At 27.6% G+C, this 20044-nt stretch overlaps 1 protein-coding gene across 10 annotated transcripts in view; it reads left to right on the forward strand.

Annotated features, from left to right (window-relative positions):
* Window positions 1–20044, forward strand: part of LOC142320478 (solute carrier family 66 member 2) — a 226221-nt gene that overhangs the window by 160718 nt on the left and 45459 nt on the right. For 2 of the 10 annotated variants that reach the window (XM_075358303.1, XM_075358302.1), the window contains exon 1: window positions 4292–4455. The exons of the other annotated variants lie outside the window; for them this stretch is intronic. The gene's annotated coding sequence lies outside the window, so the exon portion shown is untranslated. Of the gene's footprint in view, window positions 1–4291; window positions 4456–20044 lie in introns of those variants that run through there. 10 annotated transcript variants of the gene reach the window in all.

Below are 20044 nucleotides of genomic sequence, written 5' to 3' on the forward strand. Positions count from 1 at the left end.
TAGTTTATTATTTATTTTATATGAAATATATTATAGATTTAGTCAATCTCATAGCCTTGAAGTTTGTTTTATATATATGTACGTGTATGAACAGGATTATTTTAATAATAAATGTTGGCGTATAAACATGAATGAGTATACAAGTTGATTCATTAAAACTGACATACAAACATCTTATTACAAACATTCTCCATATAACCAAATCTGATAGTTACATGGTTACCTACCGACCAACAACAGAAGTTTGTTTTGTTGCATCTGTACAACAGCATCATGTGGTGTTATTATTTTGTTAAATTACTTATATATCTTGTATGAACAAGATTATACAAGTATAGAGAAGACGTATTATACAAGAAGATATAAGTATTATATAAATACATAAGAAATTTTGTATTTTTATTTAGTCAGTGAGATGTGTACCTAGGTTGTGTTTGTTGTGTTTGAATATTGAAACTGTTACTTTTTTATTAATTTATCTTCAGATTTTATACGCATTCACTCTCTTTTCCATATTATTGTGTAAATTTGTATCATCATATTATAATTTATCATCTTGTTTTTCTATTCTATTTTGAGAAGATTGTTTTGAAAACGTTTATTGATTTATAAAACTACAAAATATGGAATTTATAAGTGATGTATTTAGTTAAAGGGTATGTTTATATAATATTTGTAAGTGAATGAAATGAAAAATAATGTGATCTCTGCTTGTGTGACACCAGCTAATGTACAGAACCTAGGCAACACCGGTTAGTTTTATTGAGGTGAGGGTTATAGAATGGTGGTAGGAGGGCTATTCCTAAAGGAGTAATCAAATCGTTGTTAAGCATTATACTGCTGTGTGTGTTAATACATTGACAAGTTAAGAGTGTATGACAAAATTACACTGATTTTCTATATAACTGATCTCTCCTATATAACTGATCATATAAAACTGGTCTCTCTTATATATAGAGATCAGTTCAAAATTAATATATAATGAATTTGTATTTTTTTTTTTTATACTAATCATAGTTATCAATCGGTCATTGTCTTGGTTTGAGGATGACTAAAATTACCCCCTCCCAACAAAAATTAATAAATTAAAATCCGGATGGAGTTTCTATACAGTTGCTAAAGTAAAAAACAGTTTCCAAATTGATTCAATGACAGAGGCTTCTGAACTAAACCATACAAATACCAAGTATTGTAACTCTACTGGTTCCCATATTCTTAATGCAGATTTAATGGAATGTCTACCAAAATTAATTAAAAGTTTGCAAACTTGCATCCTAAGCCTTTAATTCAATTTATACATTAAGAATTAATATTTTCTCATGCTTATTTTTATCTTTTAGCTGCTGTTGTTTAGCTTTATTGGTTACTTTTGTTATTTACTTGTTTATTAAGGGAACCTTATAACTGTTGATGGAGGGTATCCTTTGAAAATATTAACATAATGTATTGTATTCTGTAGATAAAGGGGATGATGAACTTCATTCCTTACAGTCTGAAAATTTATTTAAATTATTATGGTTCCATAACACTTGAAATATCTCAGGAGTAGTCTGATATAAATTGAAGGGGTGTTAAATACAAAAAATTAATTAATTAATTAATTGCAACTAAATAACTACTAATAATGTAAAATAACCAGAGGTAATTTTGTATTTCTTAAGATTGTATTATTTACTTTTCTTATCCTCATGTTAATTAGTTATATCTCATTTTACTTAAATTTTAATTGCAATTTTCATTTTTATAATGTTTTATTTTGTAGCCAGATGAAACTGTGTAACAAAAGTGGTTCTACGTTTGTATACTGTATTAGATTGAGTTAGAAATTTTACGTTAAAGAAGAATTGTGTGGGAGAATGTTGTTCACTTGTGTTGTTTACTGATATAAAGGAATTTATAACTAAATTTTCCTTTGTTGACTAGATCTATTGAACTTTATGCACATGCTTTTATCAGATACCATATTGTTGCTTTTTGATAGAATTATAAATATGAATTTTTTTTTTTTTAAATGATTTAGTGGTCAAAATAATGTTTGTTTTTGTAACATTAGCGCATGTGTGTTTGTGTTTCCCATTTAAAAAAATTAAAGGTATACTGTAATTCCTATTACATATAAAATATGAGCTATGAATTTCTTGTTTGATTAATCAAATAATATGACTACTGTTTATTCAGAGATATTTTTGCTTTACATTTTATTACAATTTATTAAGATAAGTTATTTTTCCTTTGGTTGAAAATGATTTAAAGAATAGTTATTTTTCAATATTATAAAAAATAATAGTTTACATTTTTATTCACATTATCACAACTGATATATTATTGTGGATTTGCTTTGAAATGTTTTTATATGATAAGCTGATGTCTATTACGACTGGTAGTGGTGGTATGATTGGTTATGTGGTGGTATGGTATTATAAATAGTGTTTCGGGTTTGAATCCTGATAAGGTCTGAATTTTTTACGCACAATAAAATTCATTTCTCATCATCAAAAAAAAAAAAAAAACACCTAGGAGAGTGTAACAATAATTTGACATCAGCTTGTAGTTGCCAGAGTGAATAATAATTCATTTTTACTGTTATGTTTTTTATGTACTTTTTTAGTCGTAACAGAATATTTACCAGAAAAGAAATAAAATTTTCTTTTATGGCTTGCTATAAACATTAGCTGATGTTTATCTGCAATGCATTTCTACAGTCAATGTTCATAAATGTCTGTAGGTTTATGTTAAGGTATACACCTTATTTGAAATAATCTACCTCACAATAAATGTTACCAAACATCTAATCGCAGATGGTACAGATCCTGCCAGATCTTGCTTGAAATTAAACTTTTACCAAGTTAGTAACATAGTTAATAAGCAAGTAGCTAGTAAAATAGGTGATGTTCTCGGACCAGCTTAGCCTTGTAAGTTTTTCTTTTAATACATAAAATACGATCATACATCTTACAACCTCAACTACATCTGTTTTATACATTATGATTCTTTTACATAATTTTATTACTTTATTCTTTTACCATTTCTGCTCTAAAACTTTCTTCTAGAATCACTTTCACTACCCCCAGATGCATTGATATATGTGTTTCATATATCTTGTCTTGCTTTTACAAGATTCTACTACAAATTTTTTCCCCCCCAAAAAAAACCTGTATAATTTCATACTCTTATCAACCCGCCTAATTTTCAATGTTCTCCTGTAACACCAAATTCTCTTTTTGTTGTTTTTCTGGCTTTCCTGTTGTTTATTTTTTAAAGCTATAAAGTGTTAAGTTTCTTATATAACATTTTGAGAATATCTTTCAAATTCTTATATCTATGTTTGATACCAGATGATCTCTTTTTTACACAAAAGCTCTTCTGCTGTATCCTGTGCTGATTTATTATCATTTACTTAGTTTACCCTTTACAATTTTCTTACATTTAAAACAAAATTCTGTGACTTTTTAAATATTTTTTTCTTACCTATGTTAATATATAACAGTTTAGGCTTACTTTCAATAACTTCTCATTACTTTAAAAGTAATACACACTTGGTTGGTTGACGCATATGTGTGTGTGTGGAGGGGCATGTGCGCATGTCTTATTTCTTACATTGCTTTAATGCTGTTTGGAAATATATTTCAATGAGTATGTAATAATACATGCAGTTTCTTATGAATTTCCTGGTGTCAAATATATTATGGTGGTGGTGTCAAATAACACCTGATTGTGATTAAATCTTAGTTATTTGGAACAGAAACAGATTAAAGAGATGGAAGAACTTTCAGTAAGAAATGTAGAGAATGACAGTCATGTTTTTCATGGTCAGAACTACTCTGCGTTGAGTTCATGGTACTCTTTTATATTAATTTTGTTATAGTTTAAAGTAAACAGAGTTACCCTTCATTGTATAGTTTATTAGTAAATAAATTTTCAAAAATTACTTTTACTTTTAAACAGATAGAAAAACAAATATTTTTGCATAGTTAAACTGTGATAATTTTTTAAAGACAATAAATCTTGGCATATTAGGTTAGATTTTATTATTTGGTCTCATATTCTTTTTATTTATTAAAAATAGATGTATTGATGAATGAATGAATGAATGAACTTATTTGATATTTTTTCTGATAACTGATTTCTGTGTTTAATGTCTATTGCTGCCAATTTTTTTTTATGTAGATTACAAAGAAATTATTATTCATCTTTTTTTATCTTTTCTCTCCCACTCTCCTCTCTTCTCCCTTCCATCTTGTTTTTTTATGTTATTAATGATTCATCAGCACAGCTGAAGATGAATCATACGTTTGGTTTCTTATATTGGATTGTCCTGAAAAGAAATTGTTTTATAAACTGTTTACATAAGTGGTTTTAATGGATGTGGATAGAAACATTTTTCTGCATTGACATAATGAAAAATTATGAATGTGTATGTGTGATTGCCAACTTACTTATAGGAGTATGTAAAAGGTATGTATGTGCAAATGGCATTTTATATTAGCACGTAGGTACACACACGCGCGCGCGCGCGTGCGCACACAAAATGTTTAAATTAAATTTATTTTTTTTACTATCTTCAGTTTTGCTGCTTTATCTATTATATCACAAAAAATTTAGTAATAAAGTGAAAATATTTAAATTTTTATGATTTACTTTAACCAAAATGTCACACCTTAATTCTATTTTTTTTTTTTTACTTTCCTTCTGTATTGGAGGAATGTATTATCGTTTTGAACATTTTTGACATTTTCTATCATAATAATACATCTTATGTATTTTTTTATCATCCCTGACAGTTCTAGATAATTTCAGAAAAAATATATAGAATATTTTTATATATGTTAATAAATTTGTCTTCATAATAGACTATCATCCTTAAGAGTAATTTTTTAGGTATATTTCAGAGTTAGCTCCTACTAAAATTGAAATTCTCTTTACATTTAAAAGTCAGTTTAACAATGTTTTCAGCATGAATAATATTTTAGAAACTTAAAAAATATTTCAGATAGAATGGAATGTTATTTTAGTTAAAAATTATAAATATTTTGTTAGTTTGTAATTGGTTTTTTGATTTTTTTTTGGAAGTAAATTAAATTTTAAGACTCCATTAAATTTTATTTGCTAACTCAAGTGTAGTAAAATTACTTTTTTTTAGGAATTTTATTCAGGTTTTTTGTCAACAGTGTCTTAAACCTTCTTAAATGAGAATCATTAAAAACAAAGTCAATAATAATACTGTGAAGAATATGGTGGTTATTCTTCAAATGATTAACAAACAATTTAATAAATTTGCTAAAAATATTTTCTGAAAGCATAATTCAACTTTTAGAAAGTAAGTCGTTTCATTACATTCACTTTTTTGAAAATTTTATCATATCATCCTCTCATTGAATACAGCCATTTTTTTTCTAATCAGCTTTGGAGTAAAAGAGAATAAAGATTGTATGCTTATTGATTGAAATAATTCTTTTTGTACAACTTAAATAGAAAAAGACTTGTATTTCAGTTAATGTCTGTTAGGTTCATCATATCATTGCAAGGTATTCATTTTTTTGCATTTGATGATTAATTTTCCACATAAACATGAAGCTTTTTTCTGAAAATATTCTATGGAAATTTTTTAATGAATGAAAAATGCCAAGTCTGACCAGTATTTGAATGTGAGAACTTCAGAAATGAACAGATGAGCTAGTACAATCTGCCATGAAGAATAGTGTAGTGAATTTTATATAATACTATTTTTAAAGATAATTATTTGTTTTTAAATATATTCAGTTGGGATAACCAGTGGTTAATTCGAGAGTGAAATCGGGCAACATTGTATTTTTATGTAGTCTCTTTGGTGTTGGTAGCGCGTAAACTTTTTTATACTGTAAAGCATGTGAGCAGGAATAGTATGTCTGTATAAAATGATACATTATTTGTGAGTGTTGTTTGATTTTATCTGTTAGTTTAGTTTTTATTACGTATTTATAAAATATCGTTTACAATGAAATGTTTGTATGTATGTTAGAATGTTCATTGAATTTTCATGATCACCTTAATTTTAAAATCTTAAATTTTGTTTCTTATGTGTCGTGCTGTAAATTCCTTGGTTATATATTTTTTCTTAGAATATTGTTGGCTTCAAAAAAAAAAAATAATTCAATATCTGTGTAACTGATTACACAGTTTTTTAAAAATTTTATGATGTAATTTATTCAGTCCAACAACTATAAATTGCTATCCAATTACTGCTGTCCTTCCTCTTTATGAAAAAAAAAAAATTATTTTTACTTGAATGATTAAAAATGAATCTGATCATGTGGGGAAAATTGTCAAGTTTGATTAGGGTTGAAAGCAGAACCTTCAGGGTGGAGTCCATTCATTGAAAGCAGAAGTGGAGGCATTACCAGTTCTTAACTGAATCTATGACAGTACGTAAAATATTTATGAGAATGATTAAAAAGTATTTTTACACCGTTTTACTTCTTAAATATTTATCATTGTGACTGATTAACCTTAAAAATATTTTTAGAGAGTTAAAAAGTAAAATTTAATACATTTATAGAGATAAGCTTAGAAGAAAATGATGATGTCTTGTTTTGATTTAATTTTTTTATTATTACTTTTAGGAAGTAAGTCGCACAATAGTTATGAAAGATATATGTTATGTTTTAATTTATCTACCATGAGTTAAAATTTTATTTGTATTTGTCGATGTTAAATTTTGTTTTATAAAGTTAATTGGAAGCAAGGACCAGGTGCTCTAACAAACTTTATATTTTACTTTATAAAAACATTATTTACTTGTTAATTTAATCTTTCCATTCTCCAATCTTTCACTTTCTCACTCTGTACCATTAAAGAGCAATAGATAGTGATTAACATACTTTTTCTTTTCAAATAATTATGATTATCCACAATATATGAATATTTTGTAAGCGTGTTTGTTTTATTTTTGTTTATTCAGTATATTAATGTTAGTAAAATAAAGAATAAGAGAGGAAATTTAAAGGATAAAGAGAGAGTATGTCATCATTATTTATGGCATTCATTTTAATGAACATTTTATTTATTAAGTCTGACTTTTTTTATTTGCAAATTATAATGAATGTAAGCATGAAACTGTTCCTCCTATTGTTATAAAGTAGAAGTATTGATTTGTTCCCAATTTAATTTCATTAACTCTGTGTTACTTTAAAAGGATTTGTAATCTATATAAACAAGTCATGAATTCCATTAGGAGTTATTACTTACAGTCGGGGAGTGCTCTTTTTTGATAGCGATGAAATTTCCTATAGTATCTTATCATATCTTATCGTAGTAGCAGCTTAACGGCTTGAATTGTTATTTTCCATTAATTTATTTGATCAGTCTTTTCTTCGAATTTATAAATCAATAATCATATCCTGTAACCCATCCCTATCCGACACCGTAGAAAAAGTGTGTTTTATATTTATTATCGTATCTACAGTTTTCTAATCTTTATTTTTCATTATTATTTTGTGTTGTTACATTAACTTACCTTATTTGAAGTATTTCTTGTAGATATTTATTTATAAATAATATTTTCCATTTAATTTTATTATATGTGATAAAAGAAAGATTAAAAAACAAATTTGAAAATCCTTTGAACTTTTGTGGAGTTACTTTTTTGCCTTTATGTATAGATGTTTTGAAATTATAGTCCTGTTAGTTTCTTTTAGCCAGCCTGATTGCTTGCACGGGTTGTTTGATGGTTTTAGTATAAATTCTGGAGCAGTTTGTGGAAACATTTCTCATATTTGATAAATTACTTTGTTTAATGCCAGTTTTTTATTATTATTTTTTTTTTACCTATTGTGAATATATTTTGTTTCTTGTTGTATTTCACTTATCATTTAATGTTTGATTTGATTCTATTAATTGCTGACTTGTGGAATCTGTTTTTATATATAGTAGTTTAGGTTTTTTTTTGTATTTGAAATTAAATGAACTTCCTTGTTGTCCTTTATAGTGTTTTAAAAAATGACAAATTTATACCTCTAAGTAGTTTTGTTTATCTGTGTTTTTGGGGAAAATAAATACAGTAAAAGAATACGAACAGTAACTGGGATATATATATCTCGAAATTGAAGTGTTACTATCTTATATGAATTGAGTTTGTGACCTTTTATGAATCTATATCACAAAATTGAAGTAGTATGTCAATTGAAATTGCAGTACTTCAGAAATTGAAATTACTTCATGTAGGTGATTCATAAAATGTCTGTAAATGAGCTTTATATTTTGTGATTTGTTGTTGTATTATAACAATTATAGCTATGTGATAATATATAATTATTACAGCTATGTGATATCTACTAATACAATATGCTGTATTTTGTTAATAGAAACAATAATGAAATGCACTCATTAGTAATTCAGTAGATAGTTTTTCTAGCTGGTCAGAGTTGAAAGCAGCAGCTCCATGTACTTATATGAGACAAACCAACATTTATGAACCAACATTTTTGAAGGACGTTTACAGTAGTAGTTTAAAAGACTTCAGGTCATTAAATTATATTAATTTTTCATATATGATTTTAGATAGTCATATTTTAATATTAATAATCATCTTTTATTGTTTATTTAAAATAATAATTCATAACATTTACTTAAAAGATGGTGGTCTAAATTTTGTGTTAAACAACTAATAGTAAATATTGCTGAGATAATTGTCTACATTTATGTTATTGGTGGCATTTTAGGGTATTTTTCATCAGTGATTAATTGGTAGCATTTCCATTAATCTAATCGGGTCAGCCAGTGTTTATTTTCATTATATGCATCACTTTCACTCTAGTTAGCAATTTGTTAACCGACCTGTTGTTGGTAGTAGATATTCATAATAACATTTAAACACTTTCACATGTACATTAAAGCTAATGAAAGGCGGAACCTCATCTTCCTTTACTTTAGTTTTTTGAGTTATACAGGAACTCCAGTTTATTAATTGTGGCTTTAGGAGTTCGCATTTTATCCTACTTTACACTGAAATTGTTATTAAATTTCCAAAATGCACATTTCATGAGATATCCAGATGTTGAAGAAACATCAGATAATAAATTATGCATTCTGCAGTCCTATCTATTTTATTATCTTGTTTTTTAAACAAATCATTAGGATCTGTGTAATTATTGTTTTATATATTAAGTTTTACATGAATTTCTTACCTTTGAATGCCATTAACGTTTTATGTATAATAATATCTTTCCATCTCTGTACAAATTTCTAGATGCGGATTCAGGTTTCCAGAACTTCTATCTACATTTCTTATCATTTTCCACTCTTTTCCAAACTGGATTTATCATGATATGCAACATAGGTTGACAAATGCAATTTTAATTCTAATCTATGCATTTATAATGATGACCCAATTTTTTTGGTTTCTAGCTGTATTCTTTTCAGTTTTTTAACTAATACTGTGTTCTAGACCTTCTACTGGAGAAATAAGACTATCAAAATCAATTAACCCTTAGCATTCCGCAATAAATATTCAAATATTTTTAATACAAATTTGGAAATTATTGTTTATCGTGTTAAGGTACCAACAAGTAGTTTAAATAATTAAAATATAAATGACTCATGTAAGTGTCTTTGCTTCTCTTTTTTGCTGTTGTTTACAGTTAGAAAATAGCTGTAATCAATATAATGGTTTAGTTGAGGACATTTAATTTATATGTAAATCATATTACCTGATCGACTTTGTTTAATCGTATGTTTAAAATTGATTTTGTTTTTGTTTGTTTTTTTAATATATAAAAATAAGTAAAATTTATATAAATTTAAATTGGGGTTTTAAGATTAGCTCAATATGTATATTAGCTCAAAGGTATATTTAAAGCAATATTACTTTTAAAGAATGATAAATTTCTGTTTATTTATTTAAAATTCACAATAATTATTATATTATTATATTATGCTTCTTAAAAACTGTTTTTTATGTTTGACATTTGTTAAATTACTAATTAACACATCAAAATTTTAAACAAAACATAGAGAATTTAATTCTGAACAAAATGGTGTAAGATAAGTTGAATAAAACAAAGAAAAGTTAGAAAAATTCAAATTTTTTTTTAGAATTTTGCACAATTGTTATGAGATCTGGAATCCTGTGATTTGGAAAACTTATTTAATATTCCACTTTAAATGTAGCATTACGATTACACACACCCAAAATGAATACCATAGCAGTGTATTATTCCTCTGTTGTAAATAAGTACAGCATTACTTCAATGGCAAACCGATAACACTCAAACTAAAATTCACAGAAAACCTTCGCTAACGACAGTACAGTTTACAGTATCCGTTATACTTAATGTATCTTACAGAATGATTTAAACACTAATACAGTATTGTTCATTGTTAGTAGCTGTTATTTTATTCCCAACTTTGAAATAATAATTTTTCAAATGATTTATTTCTGTTATTAATAATTATTTATTTATTTCTGTCATTTATAAAAAAATGATTATCTAAGCAATTTTTTATATTTATTTTTATTTTACAATTATTGTGTAATTTCCATTTTTTTTTAATTTTCTAACAGCAATTTTTAATAGTGAATTTTGTTTTTACAAATTTTTCACATCACCAAAGAAGAATTTGGTTTTTGTTTACATTAACTAAGTATTTTCTGAGAAATGTAGTAATGTACTGTTTCTAAATAAAATTCAATGTTTTCTGACTTTACTTTGTTTTAATCAACTTATCTTACACCATTTTGTTCAGAATTAAATTCTCTTCATGTTCTGCTTAAAATTTTTTTATGTTTATTACCAATTTAACAAAATTATTGTATGTCAAACATAAAAAACAGGGTTTTTATCCCAATTTATTGGTTTTCTCAAAAACTACTGCAGATTACTAATTCTGCTGCTTACTTAATGTCCTAAAAATTTCAGTGCGACTATTTCACTGGGATAGCTGAAATTGGAGTGAAATCTTTAATTAGCCATAACTTACAAACGAAGCATTTTCAGACATGTTTATATGAACCTTTTATCATTATTTTTATGAATAGAATAGGCTATCAAAGTTCCGGGATAATCTCGTGATACACTCACTCTCTCTCTCTCTCTCTCTCTCTCTCTCTCTCTCTCTCTCTCTCTCTCTCTCTCTCTCTCTCTCTCTCTCTCTCTCTCTCTCTCTCTCTCTCTCTCTCTCTCTCTCTCTCTCTCTCTCTCTCTCTCTCTCTCTCTCTCTCTCTCTCTCTCTCTCTCTCTCTCTCTCTCTCTCTCTCTCTCTCTCTCTCTCTCTCTCTCTCTCTCTCTCTCTCTCTCTCTCTCTCTCTCTCTCTCTCTCTCTCTCTCTCTCTCTCTCTCTCTCTCTCTCTCTCTCTCTCTCTCTCTCTCTCTCTCTCTCTCTCTCTCTCTCTCTCTCTCTCTCTCTCTCTCTCTCTCTCTCTCTCTCTCTCTCTCTCTCTCTCTCTCTCTCTCTCTCTCTCTGTGTGTGTGTGTGTGTGTGTGTGTGTGTGTGTGTGTGTGTGTGTGTGTGTGTGTGTGTGTGTGTGTGTGTGTGTGTTTTAATATATATATATATATTAATAAAACAATCCACATATGAACAAACCAAAATACCAAGCTGAATATAAAATAGGGTAAAATAGGGTTCTTTTGTAAAATAGGGTTTTCAAATCAATGAGTTCATCATTTAAAAAAAAAAGATTATTAGGTAATGATGCATTACATCAATCAGTTAATATGAAAAGTCTGATAGCTATCATGATTCAGTGATAACTGATAATGACATTTTATCAGTTTTTATTTGTTTGATGTTATCATAAAACATTATATTAATTGGTAAGTTTATTAAGGCTATTACTTTGGCAGTAACAAGTAGTTTTTTATTAATTTATTAGTTATAGCACATTAGTCATGCTCAATATAAATTTATATCTATACATACATACATATTATTATATCATATAATACATAGTAACTTATACAGACGTTACATATTATATCTGTACACATACATATGTGTATCTATACGATATTAAGTTAAAAGATACTAACTGAATGAGATGTAAGAATTGAAATTTTTATTGGAGAGATCTGTTCATTTAATAATGTGCTTGTTGATTCATTTACTATTATTTTTTGAGCTTGATAATTGATAGAATTGAGTATAATAGAATAATAGAGTATAATAGAATTGAGTATTGATAGAATTGTGTATAAATTATTTAAAATATATTGACTATATGTCTTATACATAAATGTGTAAGTTTGTGGATACATTCATGTTATCCCAGAGAAGGTTTTAAGCCATTAATTGAGGCTGAAGATCTCTTGGGGATTAAAATATTAAAGATATCAATTAAATAAACAAAAATTAATCCTTTTACTTCATTATATTTCTTTTACTATACCAGCATAAATATAATGAAGTAAAAATTAAGAATAATTTGTTGTGTATGTACTGTAATTACATATCAGTTGCTTTTTTAAATAATACTGAAATTTTAAATATTAGATGTTAGTCATAAATTTAAAAAAAATAAAGATTTATGGATTAAAAAGCCATAAAAATTTGTCAGTCTCCTGTTTAATTAAGATATATTTATCAAATTTATCTGTCGGTGGCTTTACAAATTGAGAAACTGATACTTTTTTTCTATTTATAATGCCTATAATATAATTATAGGCATTACTATAATATAATATATTACTATAATATAATTTTTAATCTATTTATAATTTAAATGGTGTATGAGGTATAAGAATACCATACTGTGCGACTCATTTTTTGTCTTTTAATTAGAAGTTATGAGTTCAAAAACCGGTCAGGCAAAATTCATTTCTCATCCTCATCATCTGATAACTTTAATCGGGCATAAGACCTATTACTTAAATAAGAAAGTGAATAAGTATATTTTTTATAACAACAATAATACATGTTAGTATTTGATTGCTATTGTTATTGAAATGTCTGTTACTTAAAATTTTATCAGCCTTATCAAGCTTTATACTTAAAATCTTATCAAGTCTATCAAGCCTTATACTAAACTGTTGTAGTCTCTTAAATCTTGTATGGCAAAATAGTTAAATATATAAAGCAAAAAATAAAATATACCTTTTATGTAAAATTATTTATTTTGAAGTGCTTTTAATTGTTTAGTTATTATTTTTCAACTAGGTTTTGAATTTTGCTTGTATGATTTGTTTATATTAAAGAACATTGTGTAAAATATTCACTCAAGCAATATTTATATAGTGTTCGTGTTAAATGAAATGTTAACATACTCTTGATAAAAACTGTACTGATTAGATATTGTCTTTTTTCTAGTAATATAACTTTGAACCTATTTTTATTTGCGTAACTTGTGGTAATGAGATTATATTAAAAACATTAAACTGATACAACTATGATGTAATGACCTTGGCCCAAATAAGGTGGAAAAATGTTGTGTAGTTTTTAATTTTTCATTAAAATAAAAAATCTACTGAAAAGTAAAATATAAATAACAGTTGTGAAGTAGAATGAGATTGTTTTGAAGTAAAGTGTATGTTCAAAAAATTGTATCTTGGTTATTGGTGGTACTGTAAACCTAAGGGTTATTTAGAAAACAGTGATTTAGTATATATTATACTTGGTCTTATTTGAGTTAATGTACCTTGCTGATTTCACAGCTATTTTCTTTTGCTTATATAATAAGAGTTTGAACTTCATCTTCATGATTCCAGATACACCTTCCTTATCAGTTCTACACTATGTTCATAAAGTAATGGTGGGATTTCAAAACTGTTTGTCTTTATAACTATGCGTAAAAAATATTTCAGTTATACTTAAATGAATATTGTTTATAAAATTCCGTACACTATTTGTTTGGTGTATTTCCAGAGGTAAGTTTTAAGGAAATCATAGTGGTTGTGCTGCCTACCCATCCCTTTTTAACCAAAGCTGTGGAAATATCACCTACAGAAAATCAAACAATGTTACCACCATGCCAAGAAGTATCATTTTTTCATTTATTTGGGACACTGTGTTTAATTCAACATATCTTGATAGTCATATCATATTGTAGTAAATGCCAAAAAGAAAAATGTGTCTAATTACTGTATTCAAATGTTCACTTTGGATCTGTATCACATTTATATCATATAGAGACTTGTAGCTTTAAGTGGATAACACTTACAGATGAGCTGCTAGAACATTTTGTTTATACAAATGCTGGAAAATCCCAATGACAAATGTTATTTTCAACAAGTGGCTTTTATTTTAAGAAATTGTTAATATTTATGTCATTGATACTCACTGATGCAAACTTAAGGGAAAAAACACTGAACCTTCTTCCGACTGAGTGTACTAGTCATACAATGTGTTTGAGTGGCTTGATGCATTGTGCCATTATTATTTATAGCTTGGAATGCATTCAAATCCCGCTGTTCAATCCAATTCTTTTCAATGCGATGTTATTAAGTTTCATAGTTTGATTTATTTAGCATTACTAAGTTTAGTAGCATATTTTAGGAAAATGAAATCTCACCATAACTCTTAAGAGATGCATTTGTGTTCATGTACAACTACAGCAAAAAGTTTTTTCTTTTCTTTTTTAAATTTAATAAAAGTATTTAGAAATTGTCGATTTTCCACTCTCATTTATTGAGAATTTATTTAAAACTTTTTTTATTCTGTTTGTATTAATTCAATTAAGTTTTATCACATTATTGATTAATATTTTCTACATTGCTGACTCATTAATCAACTGTCAGTCTCTGGCTGTTTGTTGTTGTTATATATAGTCTTGTATGATTGGTCCTATTTAAAGAAATGGATGTTTCAGATTGTTGACCAACACGATGAAATGTAATTATTTTTTTAAAGGAGTTTATTGTGTACTCAGTACTCCTTAAAAGTCTTGTTGATAATAAATTATTTTACAAACCATTTTTTCTATGATGTGATATTCAACATTTTTTGTCATGTGGAGAAATGGTTCAGAGTGTTTCAAATTTGAAAGTTGTAATAATAACAAACTTCCTTGATTTAAAACAATGATTAATTTTGAAAAGATTACTGCATTAAATATATGTAAAAATATGCATGAGTTGTAGCAAATTTAAAACAGTGGCTGTAAACAAAACAAAATGAAAGTTATAATTTCTAACACTGAAATTGGAAAAAAATCCAAATTGTTTTTTAAAATGATTTAAGTTGTGTATATTTTTGTGAATGAGTATCTGTGTGTACATATGAATGTGTTTGCATCCAGGTATTTGTATATGCATATTGTGTAACAAGAGTATGTTAAAAAATTAGTTTGTGTTTTTGTATTTGTGGATGTATTTCATAATTTTTATGTAGGTGTTCTTATCAATGTCATAAATTTAACAGAGTGTTAGGTTAGTTATCATTTAAAATATTAGTTAGTGTGTTTATATGTTGAATGTTATGCGTTACATTCTTTTATAGAATCAGTTTGTCAAACATTATTTTCTTTGAAAATATTTGATATTTTTATAGGTTACTAAAGAAATGGGTTTTCTCCTTGATTAAAACTGGTTTGTGTTATTACTGTATTCTGGGTACCAGACTGTATTAAAAAAAATAAATACTATAATAAAAAAAATAAAATAAAACCATTTTTATAATTTCTTTCTAATCCAGTTACAGTATATACTTGAATGTTCTTGAGGCAAGCAGCCTATTAAAGTCTATTTGTGTTATTTATGTGAGTGTACAGTTAGGTATTTATAGATTGATTGTATGAACCCACCAGATTGGTCTAGTGGTGAACGTGTCTTCACAAATCAGCTGATTTTTGAAATTGAGAGTTCCAACATTCAAATCCTAGTAAAGGCAGTTACTTTTATATGGATTTGAAAACTAGATTGTGAATACCGGTGTTCTTTGGTGGTGGTTGGGTTTCAAGTAACTACACATCTCAGAAATGGTTGACCTGAGACTGTACAAGACTACACTTCATTTACACTCAAACATATCATCCTCATTCATTCTCTAATGTAATACATAATGGTGATTCCTGGAGGCTAAACAGGGAATAAAATAGATTGATTGTATGCTATTACAGAAATCTTCAGATGCAGCTTTGTCAATTTGTTGCTATTAGGCAGGTACATCCCATGTTCTTCTGTATAATTTTGACATTCAAATGTAAATAAATATGTACAGTATCAATGAAAGTGGGAGTTATTTCTCACTTCTGGTTTAATCCTCCTGTAGTCTTTTCCTTTCAGTAATTGTAGATTTTTCATCATTAAAATAAAAATATTTCTTGGAATTATAATTACATTTTTTATTTCATTTTTGAATTATGTGTGCAATTTCAATTATTTTCATTAAAAGTATTGTGAACAAAATAAGGCCGTTGCTTGTTATTGTTCAGCTATTATATTTAATTTCTCATATGTATTTAATGAGTTGGTAATAGTGGCATTAGTTAAATTTTAACTAGCTTTGATAGCTAAATTTATCTAGGTAAACTTGTTATTAATAATGACTGGAAAATTGCTTTAAAGTGTTATAGATTACTTTCAATGACATTTTAATATTACCTTGATATTTTAATTTATGTATTTTTCTATGTTAAAGACGTATGTACTGTTTGGGTAGTTACTGTTATTGTATTGCGTAGTATTTTAACCGTAAAATTGGTGATTATTTGAAGAAGTAGATTGAAATTATTACCAGAAAGAGTATTTCTGTAATGTTATATACATATTTGCAGTCTTTTAGTTATTACATTTCATATAAGGTTTTGTGAATGTGGAAGTATGTAGCACACTTTTTCCTCAATGACTACATCTTATGGTGAAAAGTATAGGTTTTTATTCTGTCCATAATCGATACTGTTTCTTATGTGTGTGTATTTTGTTATAATAATTTTATTATTATAACAAAATATAAATATAAATATATACTCTGATTCTTTTATTTTATAATTAAAATATTTTTCATTTATTCTATATTACAGTTATTTATTTCTTCTAAATGGTTGTCTGTATTAACTAGTTTATTTCCTGTTAACTCTGATTTGTGTTTTGAATCTTCCTTTAATATTCATGTGATAAATTTGATAATTAATTTTGAGGGATTGAAAGATATTTTGATGTTATATAACAAAAGGATGAGTACAAAATTAAGTAAATTTTGTTAGTGCAACCTCTTTTACTGAAATTGTTTTGCTGTTCTGTATACTCTCTTTCTTTCTCTCTCACTCTGTGTGTGTGTGTGTGTGTGTGTGTGTATGTGTGTGCGTGCGCGCGCACGCACATGCATTAAAATATGACTTTTTGGACTGTACTTCTAATTTCTACACATCCTTACACTCGTTGTTATGTAAATTACGGTTGGTTCCGAAAAGAAAAATGGGGGTTATTCTGTCAAATGAGAACACACCATATGTTCACTTTGGAACTGTAATGTTTGTGTTCAATAAAGATTAGCAACTGTTTGCTATCATTTGACATCTTGATGTTTTGTCTATGATTATTTCATTATGCATGAAATACAGCCTCATCTCTGAAAACTATATTGTTTAATAATTTTTCATTGTTTTGTGTTTGATAATGAATTAATAATTTTTTTTACAACTGACACTATTCTTAAGCATTTGTTTGATGGACTACAAGTAATAAATTAAAAAAAAGTAAATATGTAAAAAATTAATTCAAACAATTTATTCATACATTATTTTTACTCAAACTATTAATTAAAGTTTTTTTTTGGAAAATATTTTCAGCAATGCAGTTTATACAGACTTTCCCTGATGCTCTAGGTACATGTAATTCCACAATGATTACACTGAAATTGTGTCATTCTGCGTTAAGAAAGGGTTTGTGGTTTTTTAACTTCTTCCCCAGCAAATAATGCATCTTTACCTAAGATATCTTTAATTTTACTTTATAAGTTTTGTTGCATAGTTATTGGTATAGTCATTTTTCCAACCAAGATGCCGTTAGATCTTACGACATTTTCTTTGAAAAGTTTTGCTGTCAAATTGGTTTTTGTTTTCTCTTACCATATGTATATGAATCATATGAGAATTTATGAGACAATTCTATTTGCCATAAAAATAACAAAGGGGAGTTATCTTTATGTACACATATTACATTGCTCAAGGTATTTACAGTAGCTTGTAATCACAATTTATTTACAATAACTATTTGTTTTTAACACTAGTACTTCTTACAGTTGATATGTGCACTTAGACATTACATAGACATGTGCTTATGAATTTTTGGTAAGCAAGTCCACCCACATCTTTTGAGGTTACTGCCCTGACAGAGTATTATAACAACTGATTGTATAATGCTTAAAATTTATACTTTATTCAACAGAAGTTAGTGAGTAATGGATTTTAAGGGTTAGTCTTGAGCACAGATCATCATTGATTCCTTTGGACTCCTTATGTTGGGGTGCTATATAACCTTCCAATTGATTCATCATTAACAAATGCTCTCATTAGAACATTTTGCATGTAACAAGCTTTAATTGTGATCTCAGTAGTGAATATTATTGTAATTTGTTGGTTCAACACATTAATATTCACTAATTCAAATTTTATAAGCAAAAAATTCACTTAACCTTCTGAACTGCCCTTAACTCAACTGAGGACATATGTGTTCATATTTATGAGAATTTGCATGAACAGTAAATTATTTATTGAAAGGAATTTGAATTATTTATGTTTTTTTGAAGGAGAACCTTTGTTCATTTGCAAATATTGTGTTTGTTTGTGTAGAGTAACATAAAGATGTATACCCATTTTGGAATGAACACAACACAGGTAATGTTTCACCAGATTTTATTATGTCATTTATGATAGGTGGCAAAAATTACATCTGGAAGGTGATGACCATCTTCCCTGATTCATGACTCAAGTTGAGAAATGAAGCTGACCCACACCTGTTCCAGTTTCTCCTGTATGATCTGCTGTACCTCTCTACAAAAACCTGTCTTCAGTTGCTGTAGCTGTACAGGGTTTCTTGACATACAATCACTCCTTTGAGTATCCCCACAGGAAGAAATCGCACATATTCAGGTGTAGAGATCGAGGGGGCCAAAGAACATCTCCAAACTTGGAAATTCTAATCACCGCCTCTCACATTTCCATCTGATGTGAACACGTGATGGTCCACTGACCATTCAGGCATGGTAACTGAAATAAATGACATTAGTTTACACAAATGTGATGACAAACAAATTACAGGTTGGAGTAACAGTGCTCATGTTTGGTTCATTCCAAAATGGCTGTACATCTCTGTCATTCTGTATCTACATATTTTTGTGAATAATACTTATTATATTATGTTAAAAAATTAGATCTATCTGTGGATTTACATCATAATTTTTTTTTACACTGTTGATGTCAGCAAAAAAAAACAGAACTAATCTTCATAATAACCATTAATATACATTTCAGTGATTAGCATGCTATTTTGTAATGTTTGTGTTGTAAAAGTTAATTATTATGTAATATTCATTAATTAATTAATCTTTTGTTAAATCTTCAATGAAATTAGTTTGCTAAGTGTTATTTTTGAGGGGGTTTGGTAAAGTTTTAATTATTACTAAAAAATAATCAAGATAGAAACTTAATTTTTATATGTTATTCTTAAGACTTCTCTACACATGAACCATTCAGAGTTATACATTTCTCCCATCATTTCTTGACCTTTTGATGGTTGCCATTGAAGAACTCTGCAGATTGTATCGAAAACAATTGTTTCACCTCTTCAGTGATGTCATTTGTGTTGCCAAATTTCTGATCCCGTCATGGTTTTTTAAGTTCTGAGAATAAGAAAAAGTCACGCGGAGCAAGATTGGGAGAATAGGGTGGATGTTGGAAAATTTCAAAGCGATATCATTTCAATTTCTCAACTGCACCTCGAGATAAGTGAGCAGGTGCATTGTCAACAAGAAGACAGATAGATGCCTTTGGAGATTATACCGCACTGTTTCTTGATCAGAGCATCACACAGTTTGTTCAGCAGTGTGCAGTAATAGGTACCAGTGATGGTCTGATCCTTCTCCAGGTAGTCTATTAAGATGACTCCGTGACAGTCCCAAAAAACAGACAGCATGACCT

Source organism: Lycorma delicatula, chromosome 2 (assembly GCF_047948215.1).
Source record: "Lycorma delicatula isolate Av1 chromosome 2, ASM4794821v1, whole genome shotgun sequence".
In the NCBI taxonomy this organism is placed as follows: Eukaryota; Metazoa; Arthropoda; class Insecta; order Hemiptera; family Fulgoridae; genus Lycorma; species Lycorma delicatula.